This window comes from Tachypleus tridentatus, unplaced genomic scaffold (assembly GCF_004210375.1).
Source record: "Tachypleus tridentatus isolate NWPU-2018 unplaced genomic scaffold, ASM421037v1 Hic_cluster_2, whole genome shotgun sequence".
Taxonomy (NCBI): Eukaryota; Metazoa; Arthropoda; class Merostomata; order Xiphosura; family Limulidae; genus Tachypleus; species Tachypleus tridentatus.
The window spans coordinates 42,540,688-42,565,042 of record NW_027467782.1 but is presented as its reverse complement, the minus strand read 5'-3'; the positions used below and the strand labels follow the sequence as shown (position 1 = coordinate 42,565,042).

The 24,355-nt window shown below is 35.8% G+C and overlaps 1 long non-coding RNA gene and 1 pseudogene across 10 annotated transcripts in view; both read right to left on the bottom strand.

The window, feature by feature from the left end:
- Positions 1-18,868, bottom strand: part of LOC143243178 (histone-lysine N-methyltransferase SETMAR pseudogene) — a 46,970-nt pseudogene extending 28,102 nt beyond the window's left edge. For 2 of the 5 annotated variants that reach the window (XR_013024137.1, XR_013024138.1), the window contains exon 1: positions 16,546-18,868. The product of XR_013024137.1 is annotated as a histone-lysine N-methyltransferase SETMAR pseudogene, transcript variant X4 (transcript). Of the gene's footprint in view, positions 1-8,373; positions 13,281-16,545 lie in introns of those variants that run through there. The other 3 variants (XR_013024135.1, XR_013024134.1, XR_013024136.1) reach the window with 3 other exon arrangements.
- A 768-nt stretch (positions 18,869-19,636) lies between these two features.
- The window catches only part of LOC143243181 (uncharacterized), a 188,717-nt gene continuing 183,998 nt past the window's right edge, over positions 19,637-24,355 (bottom strand). For all 5 annotated transcript variants that reach the window (XR_013024146.1, XR_013024144.1, XR_013024145.1 and 2 more), the window contains one exon: positions 19,637-20,784. This is a non-coding gene — a long non-coding RNA (uncharacterized LOC143243181). The remainder of the gene's footprint in view (positions 20,785-24,355) is intronic.

The window sequence follows — 24,355 nt, the reverse complement described above, 5'->3', positions numbered from 1 at the left end:
TTAGGATCTCACTTGTGTGTGATAGAGAATAGCATATTGCTGTATTCCATTAGGATCTCACTTGTGTGTGATAGAGAATAGCATATTGCTGTATTCCATTGGGATCTCACTTGTGTGTGACAGAGAATAGCATATTGCTGTATTCCATTGGGATCTCACTTGTGTGTGACAGAGAATAGCATATTGCTGTATTCCATTAGGATCTCACTTGTGTGTGATAGAAAATAGCATATTGCTGTATTACATTATGATCTCACTTGTGTGTGATAGAGAATAGTATTTTGCTGTATTCCATTAGGATCTCACTTGTGTGTGATGGAGAATGACATATTGCTGTATTCCATTAGGATCTCACTTGTGTGTGATAGAGAATAGCATATTGCTGTATTCCATTGGGATCTCAATTGTGTGTGACAGAGAACAGCATATTGCTGTATTCCATTGGGATCTCACTTGTGTGTGACAGAGAATAGCATATTGCTGTATTCCATTGGGATCTCAATTGTGTGTGACAGAGAACAGCATATTGCTGTATTCCATTAGGATCTCACTTGTGTGTGATAGAGAATAGCATATTGCTGTATTCCATTAGTATTTCACTTGTGTGTGATAGAAAATAGCATATTGCTGTATTACATTATGATCTCACTTGTGTGTGATAGAGAATAGTATTTTGCTGTATTCCATTGGGATCTCACAATTGTGTGTGATAGAGAATAGCATATTGCTGTATTCCATTAGGATCTCACTTGTGTGTGATAGAGAATAGCATATTGCTGTATTCCATTAGGATCTCACTTGTGTGTGATAGAGAATAACATATTGCTGTATTCCATTAGGATATCACTTGTGTGTGATAGAGAATAGCATATTGCTGTATTCCATTAGATCTCACTTGTGTGTGATAGAGAATAGCATATTGCTGTATTCCATTAGGATCTCACTTGTGTGTGATAGAGAATAACATATTGCTGTATTCCATTAGGATCTCACTTGTGTGTGATAGAGAATAGCATATTGCTGTATTCCATTAGGATCTCACTTGTGTGTGACAGAGAATAGCATATTGCTGTATTCCATTGGGATCTCACTTGTGTGTGACAGAGAATAGCATATTGCTGTATTCCATTGGGATCTCAATTGTGTGTGACAGAGAATAGCATATTGCTGTATTCCATTAGGATCTCACTTGTGTGTGATAGAAAATAGCATATTGCTGTATTACATTATGATCTCACTTGTGTGTGATAGAGAATAGTATTTTGCTGTATTCCATTGGGATCTCACAATTGTGTGTGATAGAGAATAGCATATTGCTGTATTCCATTATGATCTCACTTGTGTGTGATAGAGAATAGTATTTTGCTGTATTCCATTAGGATCTCACTTGTGTGTGATAGAGAATAGCATATTGCTGTATTCCATTAGGATCTCACTTGTGTGTGATAGAGAATAGCATATTGCTGTATTCCATTAGGATCTCACTTGTGTGTGATAGAGAATAACATATTGCTGTATTCCATTAGGATCTCACTTGTGTGTGATAGAGAATAGCATATTGCTGTATTCCATTAGGATCTCACTTGTGTGTGACAGAGAAGAGCATATTGCTGTATTCCATTGGGATCTCACTTGTGTGTGACAGAGAATAGCATATTGCTGTATTCCATTGGGATCTCACTTGTGTGTGATAGAAAATAGCATATTGCTGTATTACATTATGATCTCACTTGTGTGTGATAGAGAATAGTATTTTGCTGTATTCCATTAGGATATCACTTGTGTGTGATAGAGAATAGCATATTGCTGTATTCCATTAGGATCTCACTTGTGTGTGATAGAGAATAGCATATTGCTGTATTCCATTAGGATCTCACTTGTGTGTGATAGAGAATAACATATATAGCTGTATTCCATTAGGATCTCACTTGTGTGTGATAGAGAATAGCATATTGCTGTATTCCATTAGGATCTCACTTGTGTGTGACAGAGAATAGCATATTGCTGTATTCCATTGGGATCTCACTTGTGTGTGACAGAGAATAGCATATTGCTGTATTCCATTGGGATCTCAATTGTGTGTGACAGAGAATAGCATATTGCTGTATTCCATTAGGATCTCACTTGTGTGTGATAGAAAATAGCATATTGCTGTATTACATTATGATCTCACTTGTGTGTGATAGAGAATAGTATTTTGCTGTATTCCATTGGGATCTCACAATTGTGTGTGATAGAGAATAGCATATTGCTGTATTCCATTATGATCTCACTTGTGTGTGATAGAGAATAGTATTTTGCTGTATTCCATTAGGATCTCACTTGTGTGTGATAGAGAACAGCATATTGCTGTATTCCATTAGGATCTCACTTGTGTGTGATAGAGAATAGCATATTGCTGTATTCCATTATGATCTCACTTGTGTGTGATAGAGAATAGCATATTGCTGTATTCCATTAGGATCTCACTTGTGTGTGATAGAGAATAGCATATTGCTGTATTCCATTAGGATCTCACTTGTGTGTGATAGAGAACAGCATATTGCTGTATTCCATTAGGATCTCACTTGTGTGTGATAGAGAATAGCATATTGCTGTATTCCATTAGGATCTCACTTGTGTGTGATAGAGAATAGCATATTGCTGTATTCCATTAGGATCTCACTTGTGTGTAGAGAATAGCATATTGCTGTATTCCATTAGGATCTCACTTGTGTGTGATAGAGAATAACATATTGCTGTATTCCATTAGGATCTCACTTGTGTGTGATAGAGAATAGCATATTGCTGTATTCCATTAGGATCTCACTTGTGTGTGATAGAAAATAGCATATTGCTGTATTACATTATGATCTCACTTGTGTGTGATAGAGAATAGTATTTTGCTGTATTCCATTGGGATCTCACAATTGTGTGTGATAGAGAATAGCATATTGCTGTATTCCATTATGATCTCACTTGTGTGTGATAGAGAATAGTATTTTGCTGTATTCCATTAGGATCTCACTTGTGTGTGATGGAGAATGACATATTGCTGTATTCCATTAGGATCTCACTTGTGTGTGATAGAGAACAGCATATTGCTGTATTCCATAAGGATCTCACTTGTGTGTGATAGAGAATAGTATATTGCTGTATTCCATTAGGATCTCACTTGTGTGTGATAGAGAATAGCATATTGCTGTATTCCATTAGGATCTCACTTGTGTGTAGAGAATAGCATATTGCTGTATTCCATTAGGATCTCACTTGTGTGTGATAGAGAATAACATATTGCTGTATTCCATTAGGATCTCACTTGTGTGTGATAGAGAATAGCATATTGCTGTATTCCATTAGGATCTCACTTGTGTGTGATAGAAAATAGCATATTGCTGTATTACATTATGATCTCACTTGTGTGTGATAGAGAATAGTATTTTGCTGTATTCCATTGGGATCTCACAATTGTGTGTGATAGAGAATAGCATATTGCTGTATTCCATTATGATCTCACTTGTGTGTGATAGAGAATAGTATTTTGCTGTATTCCATTAGGATCTCACTTGTGTGTGATGGAGAATGACATATTGCTGTATTCCATTAGGATCTCACTTGTGTGTGATAGAGAACAGCATATTGCTGTATTCCATTAGGATCTCACTTGTGTGTGATAGAGAATAGTATATTGCTGTATTCCATTAGGATCTCACTTGTGTGTGACAGAGAACAGCATATTGCTGTATTCCATTAGGATCTCACTTGTGTGTGATAGAGAACAGCATATTGCTGTATTCCATTAGGATCTCACTTGTGTGTGATAGAGAACAGCATATTGCTGTATTCCATTAGGATCTCACTTGTGTGTGATAGAGAATAGCATATTGCTGTATTCCATTAGGATCTCACTTGTGTGTGATAGAGAATAGCATATTGCTGTATTCCATTAGGATCTCACTTGTGTGTGATAGAGAATAGCATATTGCTGTATTCCATTAGGATCTCACTTGTGTGTGATAGAGAATAACATATTGCTGTATTCCATTAGGATCTCACTTGTGTGTGATAGAGAACAGCATATTGCTGTATTCCATTAGGATCTCACTTGTGTGTGTAGAGAACAGCATATTGCTGTATTCCATTAGATCTCACTTGTGTGTGATAGAGAATAACATATTGCTGTATTCCATTAGGATATCACTTGTGTGTGATAGAGAACAGCATATTGCTGTATTCCATTAGGATCTCACTTGTGTGATAGAGAATAACATATTGCTGTATTCCATTAGGATCTCACTTGTGTGTGATAGAGAATAGCATATTGCTGTATTACATTAGGATCTCACGACCCACGTTCTTCAAACAGATTTATCACTGCTGAGAATATGAAAGGGAAATACAAACTTCTCTCTTCATTTTGACTTGTTTGAAAATATATACTGGAAATAAGAACTTTGATAAATGTCTTGGCGTACCAAAAATGATATACCAAATATTGTACTGGGGATTAAAGATGTAAGTCTCAAACTGAGGGTTCACCTTGAAGATTTACAAAACAACGCACTCAAAAAACTGTTTACAGCAATGGACACTGTGACTATAATTAAACCCAGCAGTTACATTACGAGTGATACAAACAGTTTCAGAAACTCAAACTAAAGCATTATTTACAAAAGTGCTAACGTTACATAAAGTTCAGTGACAACGCTGTCTTTAATAAGAAAAATAAGAAAGTTGGTTGTATTATAGTTTAGTAACATCGTTGTCTGAATAAAATACTAAAGTTGGTTGTATTATAGTTTAGTAACATCGTTGTCTGAATAAAATACTAAAGTTGATTGTATTATAGTTTAGTAACATCGTTGTCTGAATAAAATACTAAAGTTGGTTGTATTATAGTTTAGTAACATCGTTGTCTGAATAAAATACTAAAGTTGGTTGTATTATAGTTTAGTAACATCGTTGTCTAAATAAAATACTAAAGTTGGTTGTATTATAGTTTAGTAACATCGTTGTCTGAATGAAATACTAAAGTTGGTTGTATTATAGTTTAGTAACATCGTTGTCTGAATAAAATACTACAGTTGGTTGTATTATAGTTTAGTAACATCGTTGTCTAAATAAAATATGGAAGCTGCTTGTATTATAGTTTAGTAACATCGTTGTCTAAATAAAATACTAAAGTTGGTTGTATTATAGTTTAGTAACATCGTTGTCTAAATAAAATACTAAAGTTGGTTGTATTATAGTTTAGTAACATCGTTGTCTAAATAAAATACTAAAGTTGGTTGTATTATAGTTTAGTAACATCGTTGTCTTTATAAATTACGAAAGCTGGTTGTATTATAGTTTACTAACATTGTTGTCTTAATAAAATACCACAGTTGATTGCATTATAGTTTACTAACATTGTTGTCTTAATAAAATACCACAGTTGATTGCATTATAGTTTAGTAACATCGTTGTGGTGTTGACTTTATTAAATGTTTGTGTGTGTTTTCTTATAGCAAAGCCGCATCGGGCTATCTGCTGAGCCCACTGAGGGAAATCAAAACCCTGATTTTAGCGTTGTAAATCCGTAGACATACCGCTGCACTAGCGGGTGATATTAATTACTTGAGTAATCCTGGATGTTGAACCTTAACTTGGGACACAGTGATGGTATGTAAAATCCATATATATTTTCACACTACACATAGAAAGCACTGGTCAGAGATACGGAACTACATCCATGGGTAACCCTTTATGAGATTAGCATGTTCGATTTACAAAAGACTAATTACTGGCACTAGAGAAGGATTATACGAAGAAAATTAACTTGAGAAAAGTTACTTCAATGTCTTTGATTTACGATGTATACTGAATGATCAACAGTTGTATAATTTAAAGTTATTCAAACAAATGATACCAAATATCTATAAACCTGGTAATGGGAGAGTTGGTTATCTATAAACCTGGTAATGGGAGAGATGGTTATCTATAAACCTGGTAATGGGAGAGTTGGTTATCTATAAACCTGGTAATGGGAGAGATGGTTATCTATAAACCTGGTAATGGGAGAGTTGGTTATCTATAAACCTGGTAATTGGAGAGTTGGTTATCTATAAACCTGGTAATTGGAGAGTTGGTTATCTATAAACCTGGTAATGGAAGAGTTGGCTATCCATAAACCTAGCAATGAAAGAGTTGGCTATCTATAAACCTGGTAATGGGAGAGTTAGTTATCTACAAAAAGTGGTAATGGGAGAGGTTAGTTATCTACAAAAAGTGGTAATGGGAGAGTTAGTTGTCTATAACACCTGGTAATGGGAGAGTTGGTTATCTATAAACCTGGTAATGGGAGAGTTGGTTATCTATAAACCTGGTTATGGGAGAGTTAGTTATCTATAAACCTGGTAATGGGAGAGTTGGTTATCTATCTATCTATATCTGTATTTAAATGAGGTATATGATCATGTGTGAAACAGAAAGAACCTCATAGAGATGATTTACAGGTGTATTTAAAAGAGTTATGTGAACATGTGTGAAACAGGAAAAACCTCATAGAGATGTTTTACAGGTGTATTTAAATGAGGTATATGATCATGTGTGAAACAGAAAGAACCTCATAGAGATGATTTACAGGTGTATTTAAAAGAGTTAAGTGATCATCTGTGAAACAGGAAGAACCTCATAGAGATGATTTACAGGTGTATTTAAAAGACCTATGTGATCATCTGTGAAACAGGAAGAACCTCATAGAGATGATTTACAGGTGTATTTAAAAGACCTATGTGATCATCTGTGAAACAGGAAGAACCTCATAGAGATGATTTACAGTTGTATTTAAAAGAGAAATGTGAACATGTGTGAAACAGGAAGAACCTCGTAGAGATGATTTACAGGTGTATTTAAAAGAGCTATGGGAACATGTGTGAAACAGGAAGAACCTTGTAGAGATGATTTACAGGTGTATTTAAAAATTTAAAAGAGATATATGAACATCTGTGAAACAAGAAGAACCTCATAGAGATGATTTACAAGTGTATTTAAATGAGCTATGTGAACATCTGTGAAACAGGAAGAACCTCATAGAGATGATTTACAGTTGTATTTAAAAGAGCTCTTTGATCATCTGTGAGACAGGAAGAACCTCATAGAGATGATTTACAGGTTTATTTAAAAGAGCTATGTGATCATCTGTGAAACAGGAAGAACCTCATAGAGATGATTTACAGGTGTATTTAAAAGAGATATGTGATCATCTGTGAAACAGGAAGAACCTCATAGAGATGATTTACAGGTGTATTTAAAAGAGCCATGTGGACATGTGTGAAAGAGGAAGAACCTCATAGAGATGATTTACAGGTGTGTTTAAAAGAGCTATGTGAACATGTGTGAAACAGGAAGAACCTGACAGAGATTATTTATTTTTATTCTATTTTGTTCTCTAGTTTCAATGCCTTTCTTATGTGTACTACAACACAGACTTAATTTATTAAAATGTCTTTAATTAATTGTTATGCGCATGTCAGCTTCCATGAAATGTAACTTAACCTACCAGGATCTCGTTCACGAAACAAACATTTTTACAAGAGACAAAACTATACACACAATTTCTTCGGACTCTATAGAAAACTGTTCTAGTGGTTAACATATCAAGACTGTGGATTACAAAGTTCATGTCCCGTTGCCCTTAAAACAAACTCTGCATTTTGAATCAGTGAGTAAATCTGACAGTGAAGCGTAACTATTGTGTCAGATAAGTTCGTACAGGGTTCACTATTTGAAGAATAAGAGGTTTGAACAAAGAAAGACAGAACATTGCAATATTAATTATAAACAAAATGTGATAATGGTATGCCAATCTGACCTCCTGGTGGCAATTATTAGATAAGTAACAGATCCATGAAACATTTAAATAAGTGTTAACTAATTATTAAACATCTATTTACAGGTAAAAACAATGTAATAGGAACCATTATGATATTACCACTCTAATGAAAAAAATAACTAGTGGAAAATATGTAAATATTAAAACAATTATATATATATTATAACCATACAATATTCAATTCGTAAACGAAAACACACTGCATGAAATTAAAAAAATACGCTGCACATTTTTTTTTTCTCGAAAAAGTGATTCTAGAGTACGTGTTACAACGTGAGATTATAAAATGTATCCTATATTTTGGAAATGACTGTTGAAATAGGACCCACATTGCAGCTCCAATTCGCTAGTCTCACATAAGAAAATTAGAAATTAGAAGAGTGAAATGTGGGTGCTCAACATCCCACATCTGTATCACCCTTCACTGCCTGTTGTGGGAAGGTGACTGCTCTCCCATGAGAGAATAAGAAAAATATAAACATTAAAATGAAATAAATAAATAAAAATGAAAGGTACTGACATCTGGTGGTAAGATAAAACTTACCTCTTGAAGTTAGCATTCCAGATTTTCAATTTATTATACACAATAACAATACAAGGAACAAAACACCAAGTGTATACAAAAATGTACAACAATGATATGGAATGAAATAACAAAAACATAAATATACAGTACATACAGCTATGTAAGTGAACACGAAAATTACAAAAGGAGAAATTAGAAAAAAAGATATGTATACACACATGCATATATACACTAAATATTAAATTAAAAAATGAATCGGCGCATAAAACAATATGTACTGATATGTACAAGTAACTAAATCCAAAAAACAAACAACAGAAATGAAAGTAGAAAATTACAAATGACTAAAGAGAATTACAGAAAAAAATGAAATACAAAGCTTAAAGAAAAAATTTAAAAACCCAAAAATTAAGAAGGATTTAATTACAAAAAAACAGTCATACAAACAAACATTCCACATAATATACAATATGTACAAAAAAAATTATAGGATACAAAAAAGTACACACAAAATAGATAAAAAAAATTATGAAAATACAAATAAACAATAATTACATAGAACAGACAATCTAGAAAATCAGTCTGATTCCGCTACCCTCAAGCGTGCCCACCGGTGAGACGTCCGGGCACCAACAATGATAAAGAGTCCCTCCGATTCAGTAACTAATAGTTCGCATCAAGGCGGAATAACAGTTTGTATTTGGTCTTATTTTACAGAACAACACTGGAGCCCCTCAAAAAGGAATTGAGTGCGGGTAAGCCAGATGACCCTGATATGGGGATGTGAAAGGTAAAGGCCAGGACACTGTGAACGGGGATCAGCAAGTGATCAAAACGGTCTCAGCCGAGATCGATGGGACACGGAAAAGGTGAGCCACCTTCTTCTGTCCGATGTCGAACAAAGGACCAACATGTAAAGGACACTATACCTGAGTATGACATGACTCGGCGACACTGATACTGGACAGGTATAATCGTTCTCTCACCGGTAAAATGTCATGAAACCCTGAATGTAAATATCAACATGGCACAACATTCCATGGAAGAGCGGGGTGGTGTTGCTCTATCCTGTGAATACAGTCTGGAGGAAGCAGACGGCAGAGAGTATTGGAATTCGCCGGAATATCACGTGGCATAGCGTGACAACGTCTGATCGCTGCAACAGTGTCAGCATACCAAGTGGGAGAATTAAAACACATTGGTTTATTCAGGCCCGGTGAAACACAAAAATGTCTGAACCAATCAGGAAATGAGCCAGTTGGCTACAGGGATGATCCTCCCAAGAGAGACAGCATATAGTTGTGGACAAGAAAGGCACTCGGTCCAGACACGTGGGATGTCCACTCCTCTCATGAAGGGTGGCTTAACTAAAGACAACCAAGACACTGTCTCAGTCTTACCACTCCACAGACATGTCACTCAACAGCTCGCGCACAGCAGTCGTTCAGAGGAAGTATCTCGCCAAGATACCATAACAAGTGGAGAAGCCTCCTCTTCACCGCTTCTGTCAAACAAGTTAGCAGGGCTGTAACAATCTTGAACTGCCAAACTGACACGTTATACCATCTTCCCACAGGCAGCCTCAGGACTCGCAATGAAGGGAATCCCAAAACACTTGACTGGAGAGGAAGCCCATGCCAAATTAAATGGAGTATCTGCAGATGAGGCCCACTTGCCCAACTCCCGAGCCCTAGACTTAGTGTAGTTGAGCTGAGCTGCACTACCCTGAGAGTACTTGTTAACAATCGCCCTTGTTGAACCCAGGTATGTTTGGTTTTCTAGAAATCAGTTCATATCATCTGCATAACTTACATACTTGATGGATGCCCCACCTGGGAAACGAAGGCCACACATTGAAACCTAGTGATACAGATGAGAGAGCAGGTACGATCACTAACGCATAAAGAGATGGCGATAATGGACGTCCTTGACGAACACCCTGACAGATGTTAAACTGGGCATCAAGTATCCATTCACTAAGAACATGCTCGAAGAAGACGTATAGAAAGTTCGTACATAAGCTGGAGTAAAAACCAAACCTCTCCAGAACGTACCGCAAATATTTGTGGTAACTCAATCAAAGGCCTTACTCTGATTAAGTGACACAAAAATTTTAGGGATGCTCCTGTCCGTGATATAATGTAACAGGTCATATCGAAGTACCAAGTTTTGATGGATACTTCTTCCTCACACATTTCAATGTCAAGGACAAGACGGCATGACAACACTGAAATGGGTATACAGGGTTTCAGAAATAATCTTTCCATCCACACTCAAGAGTGATATGGTATGCCATATCTTTGGACTGGGAGAGATCCTTAGAGATTAACATAATTAATCCATCCAGCGTACCCGAAGGCATGGACCCACGGGTCAGACAGTAGTTAAAAAAGTCTAATGAAAAGGGGCCCAGTAATATGCCATACATGGTGATAGAATTCCACTGGTAAGCCATCCAGTCCCAGACACTTACCAGATAGCCAGCCAAAATTCATTTAGTGTAATGGGTTTCAAAACGTAGTCAGACCGTGATGGATTGAGGGTTGGCAAGAACTGAATGATGTCTCGCCAAATATCCTCACCCACAGTCGAAGCCGAATATAGTCAGCTATAGTACTTGAGGCACGTGTTGAGGATGTCAGTAATGTCTGAGGATACCTGACCATTGTCTCTCAACAGATTGGAGATGTGCTTATATTAAGACTTCTCCTGTGCCTTACAAAGTGGAATCATAGTAACATTTCTGGGATTAAGCAACTTCATCAGACTAGAAATGCTAGTCCATTGATTCAAGAAGTTTGTTTTGAATTACGCGCAAAGCTACACGAGGGCTATCTGTGCTAGCCGTCCCTAATTTAGCAGTGTAAGACTAGAGGGAAGGCAGCTATTCATCACCACCCACCACCAACTCTTGGGCTACTTTTTTACCAATGAATAGTGGGATTGACTGTCACATTATAATGCCCCCACAGCTGGGAGGGCGAGCATGTTTGGCACGACGGGGATCAGAACCCGCGACCCTCAGATTACGAGTCGCATGCCTTAACACGCTTGGCCATGCCAGGCCTATCCCATAAGTAATGTCCCATTTTGGGTTCAGAAAAGAGAAAGTATTTCAAGCGATTTTAATGTTACTTAATCAATAATGTATGTTCCATTATTATTCATTACTTCCTGCCAATGATTCACAAGCTTCTGAATGTCACTTCTGTAAAATTCATAGGGTCTGTAGGAAAAGAATACAGAGAAAATAGTTTTGACATCTTCATTGGAATAGATGATAATCAGATGTAGCAAGGTCTGGAGAATAAGGAGGATGTGGAAGTTTTTACCAGTCTAGTTCTTCAGTCTTTGCAGATGTAATCCTTGCTGTATGGGGCCATGCATTATCCTGATTTAACACAACACCTTTGACTGATCAAAGGATGGCTCCTTTCTTTCAGTGCAACATTCAAGCACTCTACCTGTTGATTGTAGAAGTTTGATGAAATCATTACATTGAATGAAAGCAACTCACAGTGAATCACACCAACAATATCTCCCAAACGTTTAGCAAGACTTTCCTAGGGTGGATGTTCATTTTGGGCTGTGCTTTAGCCAGTTTACCTGCAATGAGTCATTGTCTACGGCACTTAACATTTTTATAAAATATCCATCTTTCATCTCCAGTCACTATCTTGCTCAATAAAGGTGAGCTATGTTCAAGATAGAGCAGAGAAGTGCAAATGTGCACTCTTGCTCTAAGGTTGGCTTCTCTCAAATCATGGGGGACACATTTTCCAAGTTCTAACACCTTTCCAAGCTCTTGCAGATGACAGTGAACTGTTAAATGGGTTAAATCACACTTCTGTACTAGTTCAACTGTTACAGCATAATCTTCATCAAGTGCAGCCAGTAACAAGTCATCATTAAACTCAACAGGACGACTCGAACATGGCGAATCACTTAAGCTGTAGTCACCTGATCTGAACTTCTGAAACCACCTTCGACATTTTCTTTCATTTAGAGACTCTGCACCATAAATACCTTGAATGTTTTGTGTAGTTTCTACCGCACTATTGCTTTTCTTAAACTCATAAAGCATTATATGCCTAATGGGCTCCTCAGACACATCCATCTTTATAAGGGTGTAATTGATTAATGATCTGAAAAAGTGGAGTTGGGTTAGTTTCTTTTATTTGTCTGAACATTTCTATACACGTCCTGCTATATATTTTAGTCATGAAAGCCTTATATAAAGAAGAAATGATGATACACTTTCTGTATTAAATTTTTGGACATTACTTTTGGGATGGCTTGATATATACTGGTCAAAACAAATTGGATGTCATCAACTTATTGATAAATATATATAGAAACACCTAAATTATAAAGGGAAACTATTAAATGAAATTAATGTGTTTGTGGGACGACATCACCAGTTACTTATATGTCTAATGTGCCCCTCAGACACATCCATCTTCGTAATGGTTATTTGATTAATGATCTGAAAAAGTGTATTGGGTTAGTTTCTTCTATTTGTTTGAACATTTTTATGCATGTTCTACTACATATTTTTGCCATTAAAGCTTTTTACAAAGATAAAAATGATGATGAACTTCCTGTATTAGCTTTTCAGACATCACTTACGGGATGACTTGATATTTGATAAACGTTTATTAATTGGAAAACTACAGATATATGACAAGGAATATTTACAGATTTCGAACATTACAACCAATCAACTTCAGAAAATTAACTTCGGACGTCAGTATTTCTATGAAGGCATGACATATCTTCCTTGATGAAAAATTAGCATATAAATATTTTAAGGTCAGCTAAGAACAGAACTAGCTAGCTTCCCGTCAAGTGAATTGTACCTGTATATCAACAGAGAATTCATTCGTTCATCATGAACTGCCGCTAAAAGATTCAATTCCAGATCAGATAGAAGAACCAGCACTGTTTGTAAACTTTTTTAAAAATATTATTTGTAATAACTTGTTGTAATAACCATTATAAATTGTATTGTTGTTTGTATATTCAATTTATCTGTCTTAAGAAAAAAAACTGTGTGTATCAATCTAGTTGGTAAATATCATAAATTTAATAAATACCAGGATTCAATTAACTTCTAAATTATCAGTGATGTCGAGAAACCCACTTGTTGAGAAATTTATATGCAAAAACGGCTCGTTTGGGTTGAGAAAATATTTTACATAGAAGAGCGAACAACGTTTCGACCTTCTTCGGTCATCGTCATGACCGTCATCGTCGATGACCGAAGAAGGTCGAAACGTTGTTCGCTCTTCTATGTAAAATATTTTCTCAACCCAAACGAGCCGTTTTTGCATATAACTTCTAAATTAATATTTCTGGCTGTTTAAAATCATAATACATAAGATAATAAATCGGAGGCTCGTCCGTAATAAACTATATTACTTAACCAGACGTATCAATTTTCATTGTTATTTGATCAAAGTTTTTTTTAAAAACTGCCCATGTTAATCACTATATGGATTTTATTTTTTATACTTGTTTATAAAGTGTTCTGGTTAGCTTTACTTTTCTAAAAGCTTTATAAAATAATAAAAAAAAATGAAATGAATTTAGTTATAGAAAAAAAATGCAGACAAAACAATGAATGGAATAAAACTACCACAATGAACAAAGTAGCAAAGCAGACAAAACAATGGAATAAAACTACCACAATGAACAAAGTAGCAAAGCAGACAAAACAATGGAATAAAACTACCACAATGAACAAAGTAGTAAATCAGACAAAACAATGGAATAAAACTACCACAATGAACAAAGTAGTAAAGCAGATAAAACAATGATTGGAATGAAACTACCACAATGAACAAAGTAGTAAAGCAGATAAACAATGATTGGAATGAAACTACTACAATGAACAAAGTAGTAAAGCAGACAAAACAATGAATGGAATAAAACTACCACAATGAACAAAGTAGTAAAGCAGACAAAACAATGAATGGAATAAAACTACCACAATGAACAAAGTAGTAAAGCAGATAAAACAATGAATGGAATAAAACTACCACAATGAACAAAGTAGTAAAGCAGATAAAACAATGAATGGAATAAAACTACCACAATGAACAAAGTAGTAAAGCAAATAAAACAATGAATGGAATAAAACTACCACAATGAACAAAGTAGCAAAGCAGACAAAACAATGGAATAAAACTACCACAATGAACAAAGTAGAAAAGCAGACAAAACAATGAATGGAATAAAACTACCACAATGAACAAAGTAGTAAAGCAAATAAAACAATGAATGGAATAAAACTACCACAATGAACAAAGTAGCAAAGCAGACAAAACAATGGAATAAAACTACCACAATGAACAAAGTAGCAAAGCAGACAAAACAATGGAATAAAACTACCACAATGAACAAAGTAGTAAAGCAGACAAAACAATGGAATAAAACTACCACAATGAACAAAGTAGTAAAGCAGATAAAACAATGATTGGAATGAAACTACCACAATGAACAAAGTAGTAAAGCAGATAAACAATGATTGGAATGAAACTACTACAATGAACAAAGTAGTAAAGCAGACAAAACAATGAATGGAATAAAACTACCACAATGAACAAAGTAGTAAAGCAGACAAAACAATGAATGGAATAAAACTCCCACAATGAACAAAGTAGTAAAGCAGATAAAACAATGAATGGAATAAAACTACCACAATGAACAAAGTAGTAAAGCAGATAAAACAATGAATGGAATAAAACTACCACAATGAACAAAGTAGTAAAGCAAATAAAACAATGAATGGAATAAAACTACCACAATGAACAAAGTAGTAAAGGAGACAAAACAATGAATGGAATAAAACTACCACAATGAACAAAGTAGTAAAGCAGACAAAACAATGGAATAAAACTACCACAATGAACAAAGTAGTAAAGCAGACAAAACAATGGAATAAAACTACCACAATGAACAAAGTAGTAAAGCAGATAAAACAATGATTGGAATGAAACTACCACAATGAACAAAGTAGTAAAGCAGATAAAAAATGATTGGAATAAAACTACTACAATGAACAAAGTAGTAAAGCAGACAAAACAATGAATGGAATAAAACTACCACAATGAACAAAGTAGTAAAGCAGACAAAACAATGAATGGAATAAAACTACCACAATGAACAAAGTAGTAAAGCAGATAAAACAATGAATGGAATAAAACTACCACAATGAACAAAGTAGTAAAGCAAATAAAACAATGAATGGAATAAAACTACCACAATGAACAAAGTAGTAAAGGAGACAAAACAATGAATGGAATAAAACTACCACAATGAACAAAGTAGTAAAGCAGACAAAACAATGGAATAAAACTACCACAATGAACAAAGTAGTAAAGCAGATAAAACAATGAATGGAATAAAACTACCACAATGAACAAAGTAGTAAAGCAGACAAAACAATGGAATAAAACTACCACAATGAACACAGTAGTAAAGCAGATAAAACAATGAATGGAATAAAACTACCACAATGAACAAAGTACTAAACCTGATATCAACATAAATTAACAGAAGAAAATAATACATGAAAGCTAAAAAGTTAAGCATAATAATAGGAGAAAATATAACAGCAGAAGAAAACCTGCTGCAAATGCAGAAAACTAAATAAAATTAATAATAGAAGCAAATCGAATAGTGTAATGAAGCAACGTGTGAGCGCAGACAGCCCTCGTGTAGCTTTGCGTGAAATTCAAAACAAAACAACATTTGAAATCTAAAAAATTAAACATAATAAAAGGCAAAATGTTTAGCCACAAAGAGCTATTTATAATAAAAAATAAGCGTATTGATTTTCCAGAATGTTTGAGGTTGATCTAAAAGTTCATAAGATCACCTTTCGTTACGTAAAAACTCAGACTTACATTATTTTGAACATTAATCCAAACAGTACTTGTAGTAATTCTTATAATAAAATATTACTACGTTCTGTGTAAATTCTCATTTTATCTAGCCTCGACTCCCGATAAAACAAAATTACTGAAAGTATTGAACTAGACAAAGGCTCAAAAGTAATGTTGGCGGGAGGCAACGCTAAGCCTGACTTTGGAACCAGACATATAAAAGTTTGAATTAACAGTTGTTAAGATTATATAAAAGCTTAGACTGCTAAATAACTTACTCTGGTGAGTTGGAAATAAGGTTTAGCGATTTTCTATAACAACCAACAGTCGAACGGGCGATGCTGTCTCGCGTAACAGTTTCACAGCGTCTTTGAAGGAGATGTCCCGCAGTGACATGTCGTTCACCTAGAAAATCCGTAGGAGACAAAAGAAATGTTGTTGTATTTTTTTCATATTAAATCGTGCTGGAATAAACTTTGAAACTAATAAAATGATTCGACTTATAGCCAACAAAACATCTCCCCTCTTTAGACGGCCATCTTGGAAAGCTGCACCACAGCGAAGAACATCTGTTACAATTATGGCCTCCTATAAGATACGATGTGAGCTATTAAACAACAATTATTATTGTATTAGACTCACGACAAGTTCTATTGATAAGCTGCTTTCTCACTAAAGATCTTAAACTGTTTATTCTCCAAGCGAATAATTTACTTGTAAAACAAATTCTGATCTATAACGTAGAGTTAATATTTAAAATAAGCCATATAACGTTTAATTAATTCTAGTTATGCCATTCAATTATAAATCTATAGTTTTGTTTTTATTTAATACAGGCCGTGCATAGTTTGGTAATTAGAGCTCCTAACTCGCAATCTGTAGGCCACGACTTCGAAACCGCGTTTCTGAACGTGCTTGCCCTTTCAGTTATGGGGTTTACAGAGCCACAGTCAATCCCACTACTCTTTCACGGAAAGAGTTAACGGTAGGTGGTGTTGTAATTAGGGCGAGTGTTTCATGGTCCGCCACCAGAGAGTGACACGTGTAACGATCTCATTGTCCTACAAACCAGATACGATTATGTTAGGAAGTAGTATCAAATAATGCGTTGCTAGGAGATGCCATGTGATAATATAGTTAAGGGTTATTCAACATGGAGCGTGTTGCTAGGCGACGAACTAGTAACAGAGGGTGCACTCCTAGAAACAGATATTGTAACCAAGGGATCTATTAGTAGATGTTATTACCAAGCTTATATAGGATTGGAAACTATTACTTTCGTAGAACTGCTTATAGATTTCAGTTGTTCTCAACTTATGTTTACAGTTTTAATATATTTACCTGCATTGGTCTTACAAAAGTGGACGGTGCTTTCATATGCAGAAGGTATTATTTGGTAAATTATTAAATTGGACAAAGGCGCATTGTGGGGTGTCTTAAGATGTGATTACATCAAACAATTTAGTCTAGACTTAATTATGTGTTCTATAATTTACAAATTAATTATGTGTCCTATAATTTACAAATAAAACTCTTATTTTATTATTTCAGTGTGACAACTATTATGACACTGTTATCAGTTTTTATCACACGTATTATCTTAATTTGTCCAATATTTGAATGAGACATTCTTTATAACCAATAATTTACCCTGCATCCATCATTATATGTATTAAACATTTCACTAATTCATTTATTCTCTAGTTTTATATTGACTTACATAGCATATTTTTGAATTTTGTGTCACAAGCCTAGTGTGTCACACATGACAAGTTATAAGATGTCTTCAAATAACGTTCACTTTCATTAAACCTAGTATGTCATACACCGACAAGTTATATATAACATGTCCTGAACTAACGTTAGCTGTCATAAGCCAAGTGTGCAGTGGCGGATTTAAGGTTGTGTGAGCCCAGTGGCTAATAATTTACATACAGTAAAATTATGGGCCCTGAGGTTGAACCTCCTACTTCAATACGACACTGCAAGTGTGTCCCACACTGACAAGATGTAACATATCTTGAACTGACGTCAACTGTCGTTAAGCTTAGTCCATTGCCCAAGGAAGAATATACTTTAAATTTATATTTATACGAGATTTACATTGAATAGTAATAACGACTCCACCACGTAGAATGTTTACATATAAACAATTTAATATTCTGCATAGCGCCTTTAAAAGTTGAATAATATAATAATAAATATGTATTTATTGGTGGTGTGTTCTATTGACGAGCTACATTCCATCTTAACTGACAGTTAAAAATTAGAAGCTGTTATCTGTCTCTGATAGCTCTTGTGTAGTGTTTTTATTAAAGGTTATTCATGTTTGATACAAAGCAGTAAAATCACTAGAAATGGTACAAGTGTCGCAAGGTTTTGAATCCCGTAAGGCAAGAACGATTTTGGTTGCAGCAGTAAGTACTTAAATGTTTCCAATTCATTAACCATCTCGTTCAGTACCGATTAATTTATTACAATGACAACTAAGCTGGCAGACTAAAAGTTTGAGATACAATGTATAAAATATGCTATCCTGAACAATAAAACAGACCAGCAAACCTTTGCGATCAATCTTTCTCTTAAGGAACTTTAATTAAACTTCAAACCAACTTTTTATAGTACCATTAAAGTTTTTCGTTTTTTTTACCACAGAAGTTATGATACTGAGTTGATAACAAATGAAATTGACAAACCCAATCCAGTATGCTGGCAATATAAAGTTTAAACATTACACAACATATATATTAAGATTTTATTCATTATTTATTTACAAATTCCAAATAAATCATCGTAGGAAAAGAAGGAATGTTGTTTTCTTGAAATATCGTATTTTGAATGTTTCTAATACTTATACATTTTTAATAATACATTGGAAATGTGGTAAACGTAAGGGCGTTCGAAGCTAGAATTCAGGATCCAATCCCTGCTGTTGCAGATCGCAGCCCATTATGCCCTCAGCTACAAAACAAATATTCCACATTTTTACGGAAGGACTCAGAGGCACGTTTCTGGACTTTCAACGCTAAAATATAGTGTTTGAATCCCATGGTGGACAGAATACAGATAACTTATTGTATAGTTTTGTGATCAAACAAATAAAGCAACTATCGGGTAAATCAGTTTGAAGTTTCTCAGTAAAGCTTTAGTTTAAATTCGATGATGAGAAACCAGTTTTTCAGAAAACACGAGTTAGAAGATGGCTACAGTGGGCAATACAAATATCTTTATTGTAAATAATATCACGTCATCGTCACTAGTTTACAGGTATTATCCAAACAATACAAATAAAACTTCTATAAATTACTTTGAATTCCAAATATCAAGAACTAATTACAAAAACATGAGGAAGAATTGAACCAAAGCTGCTTCTTGTACTTTAATACGACATCATGATGATGTACATTCATAGTAAATCTTCAAATTCCTAGATGTTTTCGTCACTTGACAGTTATTGGTTTTTAACAAACTACGCACACTTTTCTGTCATCATAGTAATGTGCGTAAAAAACAACAAATTGCCAAATCGTTAGTCTTAACTAGTAATTTACGCACTTTCTTGTACTAGTGTTTTATATATAAGAACCAAACCTATTTTTCTTTATAGATATTTGGATTAATTAAGTTTTTCTACAATGTTTAAATATTTTTAAAAGTACATTTTAAAGAATATTCAACATTGTTTTAGCATATGAATTTGGAACTAACGTATATCTCTTAAGATGTCCGAATATAGTGATATATTATTGTTTGTCCTGGAATAGCTAGGTGGTTAGTACACTCGACTCGTAATCAGAGGATCGCGGGTTCGAATCCCCGCCACACCAAACATGCTCGTCTTTTTAACCGTGAAGGCCTTATAATGTCACAGTCAATCTCACTATTCGTTGGTAAAAGAGTAGCCCTAGAGTTAACGGTTTTTGAATTTAACACAGAGCTACACGAGTGCTATCTGCGCTAGCTGTCCTTAATTTAGCAGTGTAAGACCAAAGGGAAGGTAGCTAGTCATCATCACCAACCTTTGGGCTCGTCTTTTATCAACTAAGAATGAGATTGCCCATCACATCACAACGTCCCACAGCTGAAAGGGCGATTGGTAGGATGGGGATTCAAACCCGTAACCCTGAGATTACGAATTGAATGCCCAAACCACCTATCTACACTGGGATTTGTTGTTTTTTTAGCAAAAAAACTAGAACAGAAATCGTCGCATTTCTAATCTTGGTAAGCTAACTACTAGGTTTCATCCAGAGCGATTAGATATTATTGGAATTACGGCCAAAAATGTCTTTAACAGTAATGGTTCCCAACTAATGCATTCTAATTATGATATTTTTCTGATATTGACTAGGAACGTTAAGTATCTTTTATCATCCTGTCACGGAGACTAGTATCTTTAAATATCAAATTTCTTTCTCGTTCTGATTTTTATAATTAGGTAGCTTGCTTCTGATCACGAACAGTTCCGTCGAGAGGTATGAAGATGTCTTCCTTCTCACTAATCGTCACCAAACAACCTACGTTCGAAATAAAACCGGTAAAGAATCAATTTCATTCTAAACAGGATTTTATCATTCCTATTGTCATGTTACACACCAACAAGTGTCAGCGTCTTGAAACTTTAAGCATCAACAAAGGTCAGCGTCTTGAAGCTCTATGTATTAACAAAGATCAGCGTCTTGAAACTCTAATCACCAACAAAGGTCAGCGTCTTGAAACTTTAATCACCAACAAAGGTCAGCGTCTTGAAACTCTAATCACCAACAAAGGTCAGCGTCTTGAAACTCTAATCACCAACAAAGGTCAGCGTCTTGAAACTCTAAGCATCAACAAAGGTCAGCGTCTTGAAACTATAAGTATCAACAAAGGTCAGCGTCTTGAAACTCTAATCACCAACAAAGGTCAGCGTCTTGAAACTCTAATCACCAACAAAGGTCAGCGTCTTGAAACTCTAATCACCAACAAAGGTCAGCGTCTTGAAACTCTAATCACCAACAAAGGTCAGCGTCTTGAAACTCTAATCACCAACAAAGGTCAGCGTCTTGAAACTCTAATCATCAACAAAGGTCAGCGTCTTGAAACTCTAATCACCAACAAAGGTCAGCGTCTTGAAACTCTAATCACCAACAAAGGTCAAGCGTCTTGAAACTCTAATCACCAACAAAGGTCAGCGTCTTGAAACTCTAATCACCAACAAAGGTCAGCGTCTTGAAACTCTAATCACCAACAAAGGTCAGCGTCTTGAAACTCTAAGTATCAACAAAGGTCAGCGTCTTGAAACTCTAATCACCAACAAAGGTCAGCGTCTTGAAACTCTAATCACCAACAAAGGTCAGCGTCTTGAAACTCTAATCACCAACAAAGGTCAGCGTCTTGAAACTCTAATCACCAACAAAGGTCAACGTCTTGAAACTCTAATCACCAACAAAGGTCAACGTCTTGAAACTCTAATCACCAACAAAGGTCAGCGTCTTGAAACTCTAATCACCAACAAAGGTCAGCGTCTTGAAACTCTAATCACCAACAAAGGTCAGCGTCTTGAAACTCTAATCACCAACAAAGGTCAGCGTCTTGAAACTCTAATCACCAACAAAGGTCAGCGTCTTGAAACTCTAATCACCAACAAAGGTCAGCGTCTTGAAACTCTAATCACCAACAAAGGTCAGCGTCTTGAAACTCTAATCACCAACAAAGGTCAGCGTCTTGAAACTCTAATCATCAACAAAGGTCAGCGTCTTGAAACTCTAAGTATCAACAAAGGTCAGCGTCTTGAAACTCTAATCACCAACAAAGGTCAGCGTCTTGAAACTCTAATCACCAACAAAGGTCAGCGTCTTGAAACTCTAATCACCAACAAAGGTCAGCGTCTTGAAACTCTAATCACCAACAAAGGTCAGCGTCTTGAAACTCTAATCACCAACAAAGGTCAGCGTCTTGAAACTCTAATCACCAACAAAGGTCAGCGTCTTGAAACTCTAATCACCAACAAAGGTCAGCGTCTTGAAACTCTAATCACCAACAAAGGTCAGCGTCTTGAAACTCTAATCACCAACAAAGGTCAGCGTCTTGAAACTCTAATCACCAACAAAGGTCAGCGTCTTGAAACTCTAATCACCAACAAAGGTCAGCGTCTTGAAACTCTAATCTCTAATCACCAACAAAGGTCAGCGTCTTGAAACTCTAATCACCAACAAAGGTCAGCGTCTTGAAACTCTAATCACCAACAAAGGTCAGCGTCTTGAAACTCTAATCACCAACAAAGGTCAGCGTCTTGAAACTCTAATCACCAACAAAGGTCAGCGTCTTGAAACTCTAATCACCAACAAAGGTCAGCGTCTTGAAACTCTAATCACCAACAAAGGTCAGCGTCTTGAAACTCTAATCACCAACAAAGGTCAGCGTCTTGAAACTCTAATCACCAACAAAGGTCAGCGTCTTGAAACTCTAATCACCAACAAAGGTCAGCGTCTTGAAACTCTAATCACCAACAAAGGTCAGCGTCTTGAAACTCTAATCACCAACAAAGGTCAGCGTCTTGAAACTCTAATCACCAACAAAGGTCAATGTCTTGAAACTCTAATCACCAACAAAGGTCAATGTCTTGAAACTCTAATCACCAACAAAGGTCAGCGTCTTGAAACTCTAATCACCAACAAAGGTCAGCGTCTTGAAACTCTAATCACCAACAAAGGTCAGCGTCTTGAAACTCTAATCACCAACAAAGGTCAGCGTCTTGAAACTCTAATCACCAACAAAGGTCAGCGTCTTGAAACTCTAATCACCAACAAAGGTCAGCGTCTTGAAACTCTAATCACCAACAAAGGTCAGCGTCTTGAAACTCTAATCACCAACAAAGGTCAGCGTCTTGAAACTCTAATCACCAACAAAGGTCAGCGTCTTGAAACTCTAATCACCAACAAAGGTCAGCGTCTTGAAACTCTAATCACCAACAAAGGTCAGCGTCTTGAAACTCTAAGCATCAACAAAGGTCAGCGTCTTGAAACTCTAATCACCAACAAAGGTCAGCGTCTTGAAACTCTAATCACCAACAAAGGTCAGCGTCTTGAAACTCTAATCACCAACAAAGGTCAGCGTCTTGAAACTCTAATCACCAACAAAGGTCAGCGTCTTGAAACTCTAATCACCAACAAAGGTCAGCGTCTTGAAACTCTAATCACCAACAAAGGTCAGCGTCTTGAAACTCTAATCACCAACAAAGGTCAGCGTCTTGAAACTCTAATCACCAACAAAGGTCAGCGTCTTGAAACTCTAATCACCAACAAAGGTCAGCGTCTTGAAACTCTAATCACCAACAAAGGTCAGCGTCTTGAAACTCTAATCACCAACAAAGGTCAGCGTCTTGAAACTCTAATCACCAACAAAGGTCAGCGTCTTGAAACTCTAATCACCAACAAAGGTCAGCGTCTTGAAACTCTAATCACCAACAAAGGTCAGCGTCTTGAAACTCTAATCACCAACAAAGGTCAGCGTCTTGAAACTCTAATCACCAACAAAGGTCAGCGTCTTGAAACTCTAATCACCAACAAAGGTCAGCGTCTTGAAACTCTAATCACCAACAAAGGTCAGCGTCTTGAAACTCTAATCACCAACAAAGGTCAGCGTCTTGAAACTCTAATCACCAACAAAGGTCAGCGTCTTGAAACTCTAATCACCAACAAAGGTCAGCGTCTTGAAACTCTAATCACCAACAAAGGTCAGCGTCTTGAAACTCTAATCACCAACAAAGGTCAGCGTCTTGAAACTCTAATCACCAACAAAGGTCAGCGTCTTGAAACTCTAATCACCAACAAAGGTCAGCGTCTTGAAACTCTAATCACCAACAAAGGTCAGCGTCTTGAAACTCTAATCACCAACAAAGGTCAGCGTCTTGAAACTCTAATCACCAACAAAGGTCAGCGTCTTGAAACTCTAATCACCAACAAAGGTCAGCGTCTTGAAACTCTAATCACCAACAAAGGTCAGCGTCTTGAAACTCTAATCACCAACAAAGGTCAGCGTCTTGAAACTCTAATCACCAACAAAGGTCAGCGTCTTGAAACTCTAATCACCAACAAAGGTCAGCGTCTT